This window comes from Eublepharis macularius, chromosome 2 (assembly GCF_028583425.1).
Source record: "Eublepharis macularius isolate TG4126 chromosome 2, MPM_Emac_v1.0, whole genome shotgun sequence".
In the NCBI taxonomy this organism is placed as follows: Eukaryota; Metazoa; Chordata; class Lepidosauria; order Squamata; family Eublepharidae; genus Eublepharis; species Eublepharis macularius.
The window spans coordinates 42,804,046-42,816,151 of record NC_072791.1 but is presented as its reverse complement, the minus strand read 5'-3'; positions in this window follow the sequence as shown (position 1 = coordinate 42,816,151).

Here is a 12,106-nt window from a genome sequence, read left to right as displayed (position 1 = left end):
CATTGAGGTTTCTGCTTGTGTATTGCTGAATCTGAGCCAAAATGTACAAATATTATTTCAAATATCACCATTGGCTTGGATACACCAGAGCTAGAGTTGCCAGGCTCCCCTACCTGAAAAGCAGAATACCAATCCTCTTCTCCTGCATGTGTGTTCCACAGTTCCCTGGTGATGTCACTTCCCATTTAAACTGGAGCTATGGCATCTCAGCAGGCCCAAAACATAGTGTTTTCACTGTGCTTTGGGCCAATTCACTAAGATGTCATATCTTCCAGCTTAAACTGGAAATGACATCATTGGGGCCTGCAGAGCGCATATGCCACTGCACTCTTGCCTGCCTCTGCTCACCTTCTTCTCACCAGCTAGGTCAGTGGTGACGGGGGGTGGGGGAGGGTAGAGGTGAGAGAATCCCTGCCATGCTGGGGGACCTAGCAGCCCTGACCAGTGTTTCCACAGAGGGAAGGATTTTTGCCTGCATAAAATGAATTTCTCACTTCCCTCTTCCTGCTGCAGCCCCCAATATTTCTGAAATCTTTTACTGGCGGAGGGAGGGGTATGTGTCTCCTTTTCCCCAAAAGCTAATTTGGTTGGGACCTTTTGGGCTGCCGTGGTGGGGGGACACATACAACATTGCACTTCATAGGCATAAATCCTTCTGTCTTTGGAGCTTGGATATGTCTACTTGTAAATTTTTAAAAATCACAAAATGAAATCACATTCAAAGTATATTGTGCAGGGCTCAGAATCTAAAGTTTTCTGACAGTTCAAGAATAACTGAGGCTTGATGAGTGAACACTTGCCCCATTTCAGGAAATTTTCACCATGAACCAATTTGAATGCAAAGCTTCAACAATCTATATAACATATGAGAACAATGAAAATCCTACACTTTCCCAGCTCTAGCTGAGCTGAATCACTTCTGAGAGGTTCAGAAAGTACATATTGTAAGTGAGAACATAAAACTGATCAGTTAAAAAAGAGAGAGAGAGAGAGAGAGAGAGAGAGAACAGGAAAACTCCCTATGTCAAGCAATGTATGTAAGTGAAGGAAATGTATTGAGGGTAGGTGGGATGAAAAGGTGCAACAGGGTATGTGCTCTACTGCTGGGCTATTCACCCATGTATGTTGTCTTGAGCACCTTGGATAATGTGTGGGATATAAAGGTAACGATGATAATAAAACAGTGTTGCATTTGGCCTAGGAGTGTTCGCTAGTGGCTAGCAGGCTCCAGGATACAAGGAGGTAAACTTACGCATAAAACGTTTTTGCAACCAGCTCTTTCTCAACCCATCTCCGGCAATAAAATCACTCTACATCTGCCAGTCGAGTAAGGCAGTCCTTACAGTGCAGCCTCCGGTCCCCTGCATCTGTTCACCTGATTTGGTTCCTTTAATATGAAAAAATACAAACCATTTTATTCATTGTAAAGATAGATGGACCATGTTCCCCAAACCTGGTTCATGCACAGTGTATTTTTCTTACAGCCGCAGCATTGCTTGCATTCAAAATACAAATAAACTATTCCCAAACACTCCGGTTTTTTTAAAATCTAAGGTATATGAAGTAGATTCTGATTTAAAAGAGCTGTAATCTATTACTTAAATTCCAAGCATAAATAATGAGTAAAGCATTTGCAGGAGGAAGATGGCTTAGAGCATTTGCACTCCTGTGCCTATTTCTATTGCTTTCTTGCTCCATATGTTATCCTTCACTAATAATCTTTGGGTTATTGGGTGCCACGGGAACCCCCAAGATCAAATGCTGGGTGAGAGGAAGGAAATAACAACATTTGATTTATATACACCCTTCAGGACAATTTAATGCCCACTCAGAGCTGTTTACAAAGTGCGTTATTATTCTCATAACAATTGCCCTGTGAGGTGGGTGGGGCTGAGAGAGCTCTGAGAGAGCTGTGATTGACCCAAATAGATTTAGGTCCAGTTGGAACAATTGCCCAGAATCCTTTTGGTCCAGGTGGTCAGATGACATCAGAGAACCAAACTTCCACTACTGTTTGATTATAAAGCTCCCAGAACCGTCGCAGCACATGGAACGTATTGCTGCAAGAGACTGTCAGGTTCTTCCTTTGCCTTACTTGGCTTGCTCGTCCTTGGGTTTGAGACCTGACTCGATTTGACTCATAATGCCCCCTTTAAAAAAATTAAACGCTTTCATGAAACAATAGTTAAATACATCTTCCTAACCTTGATGCCAATAATAGAAACTATCTACACGTTACATACCATTTCGATTGCTTCCATCTTAGGTCAGTTCCTACCTAGTCCCATAGTATTTGCAAATGTGCCATATTCATTCGGAACTAAGATTAGATTTCTCTAAGATGAGATTTGTACAAGCATGTAAAAGAACAAGAAATTGGTTATGGGAGACAGGTGAATGTATCACTTCAGTCGACTTTTCTTTTCTGCATCTTCCTTTGAGAAAAAGTAGAAAAATTGGGAGAGGGCTACAGGCAAGGCAAATTGAAATGTCAGTTGTGTGTGCTATTTGGATAGTGACATCATGTTTCTGAATGTACATGTTATGTGGATGCCATTTTGACATACCTGTTCCAGTGTTGTTTCTAACCTGAGACTTCACAGATGAGTGGGAAAAATGGCACCAAGAGTAAAAGCAGGACTTGAATTTGATAAATAGCCCCTCCTCCAACATTTCTGTTCCCACCACTGAGGCTCCTAAGAGTATGGATGGTGTGTGGCAACCATAGGGCAACCAATTATTAGAGATGTGCACCAAGAACATTGGTTCCGTTTCAAATCTAGGGTTCTTGAACTAACAGTGTATAATTTTATTTTTCGGGTGGGCATTGGCTGTTCAGCTCTAATCTGGAGTTTTTTGTTTTGGACCTGTTCTTTGTAATGTGGCCTTTGAGGTTCTTTACGACAGCGGTTGCAGTTAATGGCACCAGCATTGCACATAACAGTCTTCCCTCCGTTGACCGGCCGAGTTTGAGCACACACAACAACGAGGTTTGGTGTTTATGGATCCCAAAGAATGCTTGGGGCAGACATCAAGGCACGCGTTGGCTGCGCATGCACACACTTTTCAAGGGGGTGAGTGGGGAAATTAGCCTCTGCAGCAGCTGTTTTCACACTTAACCAAAAAGCGCATCGACCATTAGTCCCCCTCCCTCTACACTATTGACTCACCAAGTTTTTCCTCAAGTACAGTACACACACACACAACAATGGACCTCAAAGAGGGTGAGAGTCAGTGGGCTCAAATTATGGTGGAAAACTGGCTGTCAGAGTAGTAATGGGGTGGCAGCTATGGGTGATGCCCAAGCAGGAGAGTGCTCCAACCAAGACAGCACAGAGATATTAAAAAAAAAATACTTTGTGTTCACTTTTTTCTTTTTCTAAGTAATGATAGTGCCAATAAATTATTACCTTTGCATTTCACTGTTGCCTGTTGCTGCCATGTTTCCCTGTGCTTTGCAGTTTCGTTCCCACAATGAGGGGTGCCTCTTGACACTCAGTGTTACACTGCAAAATGGGGTGTATGTGGTCTCACATTAATTGCCGTCAATCTCCATCATCCACGTGCAGGCAGGCAGGAATCCTGATTGTCTGAACCATCCTCCCCCCGCCCCCCCAGACCTATTTTTCCCATAGGTTTTCCTTTTGCTGTGGCAGGATTATTTTTTAAAGGGCAGTAGGCCAATCGCTCACAGGGGGCTTGACTTAAGCTTGATGTAGCGAATTTGTTTTTAAATATTGCTTTGGCGGATGCTGAATGCTGGGGATGTGTGGGTTTGCAGAAGGATAGAAACCTTGAGAGAAAAGTAGTAAAAACATGCACAATTTCCCTTTCCCTCCATCAGAGCTAAACAAATGTTTCCAAAGCCAGTAGGCATGAGGGGGTTGGTGCGCCTTTCCTTGTGAGGACCCGATTGGCTGGGAGACAATGCCATTTCCCGGGTAGCACTGGAAAAAAAAGAGGCACTCATGCACATTGTGCACATTCCCCCTTCCCACCAAAGGAGTTAATTAGATGGTATAACATAACATAAGGGTTCTCTCCCCTTGGGATCTGATGGGAAGACAATGCCAATAGAAGAAAACTCGATGCTGCCAGTCCAGTGCCTACCTGTCTGCTCCGGCCACTGTGGTGTAAGAACCAAAACAAGGGTGTCATTATAACTTGATTTCCTGAATTTGGTTCACTGTTTCAGAAGCTGCTTTAACTGAACAAAACAGCAATTTCTGTGTGTATTCCCAGCTCGTTTGCTTTATACTGTACACTCCTATTAATTAGGGCTTCTCTGTATGCTGCAACCCCCAACATCCATTTCTCTCTCCACTATAGTTTCAAATTTTAAGAATTTCCTCTCTACCAGTATAGTTTTTCTAGTGGCAAATTCCATTTATTTGGCATTTTTGCTTCTTATGGGAAATATCATCAACTTTATCCATTATTTTTTCCCATTTTATATATAGATCACCTTAGGATGGAAGGTGCTTCCACTCAAGGATGATTCCCTATTTTGGTGTTGTTGCCAGTGTGAATATGAAGACATTCACAGAAGCATGGAGCCACTATGCAGGGTGACTCTCCATTCTTTCCCCTTGTACATGCTGTTCCCTTCTCTCACCTATGGTGTGTTTTTTTGCCATTTTTAAAAGCAGTACTCTGTACCTACTACTGATAAACAGGCAAAAAACATTCAGGAAGTGGTGGGAAAAAATCAGGCTGGAAGAGAAATAATGTCAGATGTGGGCAGGGAAGTATGGAACCCTCCATCTTCCCTTCCACGTTTGCCCCAAACCACTATGGGTACAATCTTTCATGATCATATAACAACAACAACATTTGATTTATATACCACTCTTCAGGACAATTTAATGCCATACTCAGAGTGGTTTACAAAGTGTGTTGTTATTATCCTCATGATAATCACGCTGTGAGGTGGGTGGGGCTGAGAGAGCGCAGAGAGAGTTGAGATTGACCCAAGGTCCCTGTTCTCCAGATTAGAGTCCTGCTGTTCCTAACCACTACCGCAAACTGGCTTTCCAAAGCAGGTTTGGGAAACTGCAGAGTGAAGCTGGGGGAAAACCCAGAAAGATGATGCCATGGTGTAGAAGTCCTCAGAAGAGCCTCTGCAGTTTGGGAGGCAAGGTAGATAGGAGCTCTGTATGGAAGCAGCCGAAATCCCCTATCCAATTACCTTTTCACCTGAGCCCTTTAGAGGGAGGAAAAGAGCGTGCTATTTTTGAAGTCTTGAGTCCTTTTCTAAATGGATTTTTAAAAATTGTTAGATCAATTTTGTAGTCTTTCATAAAAAAATCAGTATTTTAAGTGTAATGGGAATGAATTGGTCCTATAGTAATTGATTAGAAAGCTGATGGTGAAAAGGAAAATTGATGAACGTATATATTCACAAATGTACACACAGTACTAAAGCTCACCCTCTGGCACCTAAAAACATACAGAGGGTTTTCTTGCGGCCTTTTGATATAGTTGATCAGCCAAAACCATGCCTTTCAGTTCTCTCTAGAACAAGGCTCCCCTACCTTTTTGAGTCTATGGGCACCTTTGGAATTCTGAAACAGGTAACTGTTAGAGTATATCAAACCAGGATCTGAAAACACAGGTTGAAGTTGGTTATTTAAATGCAGTTGCAGTGAGAATTACTGAGAATTAAGTCCTGTTCTGTTCAGTGGGCTTACACCTAGAGTAAGTGTTCTTAGGATTGCAGCCTGAGTTTTAACTATGGTTTTATGTAATGTGTGAATTCAGATATCCTGGCTTAATCCTGGTTTATTCTCCAGTACCCTACCTGACAACAGAGGAAAGATGATGAAACCAAAATTTATAGAGGCAAACCAGGATTTGAATGATCTGCTAGCTGAATTTAGGTTTCACAAACCTGACATAACTTAAACCATAGTTTTGCATCATGTCTAACTTGAGTGCTGGAGTCTTGCAGTAGAGTTATGTATAAAGGAAATACCATAAATTAAACTTTTATTTGAGGCTGATATCAGAATAATTTTACAGATGCATATTGAACTTTGCCTCACCTATTATGGTAGTTAGGGATGGACTAGCCATTATGGCCAGTGGGACTTGTCCCAGTGGGCTCTCCTCCACCTGAACCAGCCCAGCCCAGTGGAAGAAGGGCAGTGTGTGGCCCTCTTGAGTCTCATGTAAGGAGAGGGAAGCCAAGTGCTGCCCTTTTGTGGTTGGGCTGGCTGAGCAGGTAGGCTGCCTCTCCCTCCCTCCTTTGGGTGGGCAGGGCCAGTGTGAGCTGGGGGCAGTGCAGGCAGGCAGCATCTACCTTAGTGTTGCCAGGTCTCTCGCTATAGTCCCCTGACCCCTCTGTCACTCAGTAACCCAGCAGCAAAAAAAATGAGAAAATTGTTGTCACCTTGACACTGTGATGTCAAACCACAGAGTTTCTGCTGAATCCTAGAGGAGCATGCTGTCAGATTCATGAGCCTCATAATGTAGATAGAAAACTGAGATTGAGAGAAAGGTGCATGTCTAATGCCATAAGGACGGAAGAATATAAGAAGAGTCCTGTTATATCAGACAAGCGGTCCATCTAGTCTAGCACTGGAGGGGAATGGAAGCAACAAACTTGTCCTAGAGGCCAAGCCTTTTCCTGATGTTGTCTCCCAGCCATGTTTACATATTTACTATATTTAGATTCAGCTTTCCTCACTGAGACTCAAGGTGGATTACACAGTGTAAGTCAATAAAATCAATAGATTGAAACATATAAGCATTGTAGTAGGATGAGGATTACAGAAGTCTGAACCAAAGCATAATGTATTAGAAATAATATATTAAACGATGTAGAAAATGATATTACATAGGCAGAAAACAATGCACTAAGAGCATACTATACAATGCATAGTATATGCACAGTGGCATTGTACACAGTCCCATTCCCTTTATAAAAGTGCCTTCTTGAACTATTCTATTGTAATATAACTCTATGACTTTTATGTCCTGATGAATTCTGTTTCATATAGTTTCTAGAATGGTAGAAGGGCTGGAGCCTTCCTGGCCTCTTCAGGCAGGTCATTCTACATAGAGAGGGCCACCAACATAGACATGTGTGCACGCACGCACGCACGCACCCCCCCCCCCTCTGTATGGACAGTTGTTGATCTTGCCCATCTGCAGTGTGGTACCCCCAGATAGTGATAGTCAATATCTTGAATTGATTCTGGTAACTAATGGGCAACCAATAGAGTGACTGCAGAACTGGTGTAATGTGCATGCTCTGCCTAGCTCCTGATCATCAGGTTCCCCCTGGAGGTTGGCAGCTCTGCATGGCATGGCTCCAAGTGGCCAGATCAATCAAATCAAAATAGGGGACCATTTTCCAAATTAAATAGAATTGGAAAAGAGAGGGCTTTTTTTTTTTGCAGCTGTATTATGTTACGTCTCAAGCAGTAGTGCTGAAGCCAGTATAATGCCTAGGCTCTTAATAGAGTCAGCAAGGGCCAGCTGAACTCCATCACAGGTGGGAAACACAGAGTCGTTCGAGACCTCAGCCTTCCCTTCATTTTGTTCACTTTTAGCCATGTAACCACAGCTGTCACGCTGTCAAGACCTCTACCACATAGGGATGCCAGCTCCAGCTGCCAGCCCTCTGCATAAACACTTGACTGGCAGGGGAGAAAAGGTGTGGGAAGGCTGGCTGAAGTATGCATGTACTTGCTCCTCCGGCTCTCAATAGAGAAAATGCTGTTTGGAGCGGCTTCCTGAAGAATTGGTCTTGCTGAGACACCATTACTTAGCCTCTTAGCTCTGGGCAGCACCGAGGCCACCGAGTGAGGCTTGAACTGGGAACTTCCTGGTTTATGGTTCGGTGCCTCTACCCTATATTAGTTCACCAAAAATAAGCATTGAGTTAGTTACCACAGACAAGCCAATATGAATCATTTCTGAGAGAACTTTAACTTCCATATTGCTATTCCAGGTACAAATTTGACAGATTATAGAAGCTATATATTGACCTTTAAACACATACCATGGTCTATTGTCTAGCTTAATTACTAGAAACAGTTGTCAGTAATTACCATTTCTCATAGTGGTTTGCAAAATATCTTTCAGCACAAACACTTCTAATCACCTGCCCTCCAGTGATGGTGAATGTTTGTCAGCCGATAATATTTATTTCACAAAAGCGAAGCAGCATGTTAAACTGGAGAGGTATTATAAAGCGTGAAATAATGAGTGGCATTTGTAAGATGCCTAAGCTGCATTCAGACATCACACTAAGCTGCAATTTGCCATGACAGGCACGAACACAGCTTATTTCTCACACCCATGCACTCCCGTTGTGTCGAGTTGACTGTGTGTCCCAGTTTGAATCTGTCCCTATTTCCCTGTGCCATACAAATGGCGGTGTCCAGGAGTCATAAACAGATAGTGGCATCCTGTTTTAGAATCCCAGTTTATGTGAAATAAACAAACTCTTATTTACCTAGTTGCCTTGATAAACCGGTTTTAGTCTTCAACAAGGAATCCTTAGTCACACTAACCAGAAAAAGGAAGGAAGAAGATGAGGGAGAAGTGTATCTTCAATAGCAAAATGTCCAGATTGTCTTCAAGGGCAGCCCCAACTAGAGAACATTGCAATAGTCTAGCCTTTAAGAATGTATATTCTTGCTTTGCAGATATAAAACCTATCAGTGGACTATGGGGTGTCTAATTCAGAAAACAGTTAAGCACTTAATACTGAAGCCAGCCTGCCCAGGGCCCAATTGAATTAAATGTAGTGGAAATCTTTTTTGAAGTTTGATTGTATGGTTAATAAAAGTGGAACTGCTGTATATTGAGAAAGATCATTGAGCCATTTATCCAAATGTTGTCTATTTCAATGGGTGGCAGCATTCTAGTGTCTTGAGCAGATGTCCTTCCCAGACCTGCTACCAGAGATGATTAACTGCAAATGTTGGAGACTGAACCTATGTGCAAAACATGTGCTTTATTTTTAAGCTATCACTCCTTTATGCCCTTTCTCCCCAACTACTCCTTTAGCAGATAGTCTGGTTCACTAGTTCAAAACATCTGGATTATTTCACTTGGATTGTTCAGGCAGCTCTGGCAAATGTGTGTCATCTTGTTAGGTCCTCTTTTCTGTATGTGACTCTGTCATCTGGACATTGCAAACATTTTACAGTAATGGAGTGGATGTTGGCCACGGCACTGAAGGATTGGAATGAAGATCTTCAGGCCTAACTTCTACAAAACACTGTCACTTTTTGGGACTTAAAATATCTACCAATGTAGCAGAAACAACAGTAGATAACTCATTTTTATTATAGAAGACTTGAACTTCCATATTGTCCAGACATGCTTTAAAAGCATCTTAGCTGAGAACCTTGTCATACATTGACTTTCCTCTAACCATTAATGTGAGAGGGGAATTTGCCTATTTATACTTTAAGAAAGCCAAACAAATTATGTTGGCTAGTTATCCTCTCTTGATACATACAGATGTCTGCCATGAGATTGTTGCTGAAGCATGTTCATGGTGATGACAAAACATGTTAGAATCTTAAGTGTTACGTTTATTTGTGTTCTCAACATTTCCTGCTCATAGGATACCAAAGTACAGTACCTTCACATGACAATTGGGGTTTCAGTCATCACTAATCTTTGAGAAGCAGACTGGAACTTGTGCCCTAGAGAGAACTTTCTGTCATTTATTACCAGTCTCCTGAGATCCCAATTGCCCTTGAGAACATGTAAAACAAATCTTCACAGCTTGGAGTAAAGAAAGCAAATGGGAGCTGTTTACAGACAGAAGGCCTGAATTTGGTGTGTTTGGCATCTACATAATAGCAACAACATTGTATGATTTCCTTCTCTAGTAGCCAGTTGGAATATTTTTTCCTCCACATTCCACTGGGTTTCTTAGTGTTGGTTTGTTGTCTCCTTCCCAGTGCATATCTGTGTCTTAAAAAAAATTCCTGAACATATTTGGCAGACTCAGTTCAGTGGATCCCTTTCTTTCTTCAAGGGTAGAACAAGCAACACTGGGAAACTGCTGAAAGCAGATACCCCAAATTCTGTTCCATCATCTTTGGAATGTGTATAATCTCTTAACCCATATCATGACATCACAGTCTAATGGGTTTCTGCTCTCTTGTCAGTGTCAACCAATGACATGAAGCAGATATTAGGACATTGTTACAGTATAACAAAGGTTACTAAGGAAAGGAAACATGACATAGGATGTCATTTTCAATGGCAGCTCAGTCTCCCATAACTTCCTTTAAGACCAACTGTTTCTTTTAGGCCCATATCCTCAGCAGACCTTTTCCATAACCCACTTAATTTTGTCATCTGCATCTTTTCTGCTATGATTCTGCTTTACCCTGACACTAATTTTCCAACCCTCATTTTTTCCCCTTCAAATATAGATTACAAGTCCTTTGAACAGGGTCTGCACAACTTTTTCATAGCGCCTAGCATCCCCCTGCAGCTTAACAAATTTTTAAATAATAGTTTCTCCCTCCCTCTCCTTCACTCTTATGTGTGTTTCATTCCTAGTTTCCAGGCTGACTAGTTTGGGATTTGGACTTCACAGCCTACTTATTCAGAATGTCAGTTGTCTTTCAGGGCACTGCACTGTGTGTCCCTGGGCAGGAAACTGTTTAAAAGATCATCTGATTTTTAAATAGATTCCGGCAGCATAAAACTCTCCCCCTCCCTCAAACATATAAACATTGACAACTATTAACAGCTGCCAAAATTGGTTAGAAATTGCTTTTCCTGTATTGCTACCACATTGCCGTTATGATCTGAAATTTATTTGTGCCATCATACCTGCCTCAGATACTGGTGTAATTGTACTGTGGTCTCATTTTCATGTACCTGTTTGAATGCCCCAAGATGAAGTGCGTGGTTGTATGTTTTGCCTGTTTGAATGTCCCAAGATAAAGTGCGTAGTTGTGTGTTTTGCCTGCCATTGTATCTAAGGCGACATTCAAACATCATTTTTTAAAAAATGGAGGAAATTTGTTCAGGAAAAGAATGAGCCTTGGAGGACCTCAGGATTCCTCACTCTCATCCCTCCCCCCTCCCTTGATCAGGGCTGAGAAATAGAACATTTCCTGCTTCTGAACAAACTATGGCTTCTTGTGTTGTTGTTGAGCTGCAGCAAACAAAAATCTGTGAGTTGTTCTCTTGCCTACAAACCAGTTTTCCAAACCATGTCACAATCCTGGTGTGAAAATCACATTTTGTTGGTTGTCATGGGCAAAACAAAGAAGGAACAGCAATTGGTGCAAAGGGAAGAATTTTTTAATTATGAAGTAACTCCTACATGTTTTGCATCAGCTTCATCAGGGGGATCTTCAAAATAGACACTAAAATAAACACTGAAAGGAATTTTGAAGATTCCCCTTGATGAAGCTGATGCGAAACGTGTAGGGGCTATTTCATAATTAAAGAATTCTTCCCTTTGCACCAATTGCTGTTCCTTTTTGCCTTGGTGCAGTCCCCCTTCTTCATTGATTACTAGTTTTCATGGTTACTACACAAACCAGTTTCCCAGATTCAGGTGAAAGGAGGAGAAGGAGGCGGGGGGTGCATGAGCTTGAAACTTTGTATGTATGTATGTCATTTATGGTCCACCTTGCTCACTGTGACTCAAAAGTTGATTACACAATGTGAGATTAGTACAGTCAGTATCAAGGACAATTTCAATTTACAAAGACATAACATTAGCAAGAATCCAATACAGAATTGGAGAAATGCTGAAACAGAACAATTCTAGGGCTGACACAGGAGCACAAATTTGAAGCAACAGATAGTACATAAGGCAACATAGTGATGAAATCTATGGCTGAAGGCTATGGTCCCTAACTCATTAGCGGGGCATCTGAGAACCCCTCCCTACAATACAAAAGCCTTTTTGAATATTTTGGTTTTGCATCATTTGCAGAAAGCTAGGAGAGTGGGGACATTCATGTCGTCCTCAGGCAGACCGTTCCACAAGATAGGTGCCACCACAAAGAAAGCCCGTGTTTGGGCAGCTGTTGATTTCACCCATCTGCAGAGTGGCACCTGCAGGAGACCCTGTTCAGATGAGTGAAGTTGCCGTGGAGGAACATAG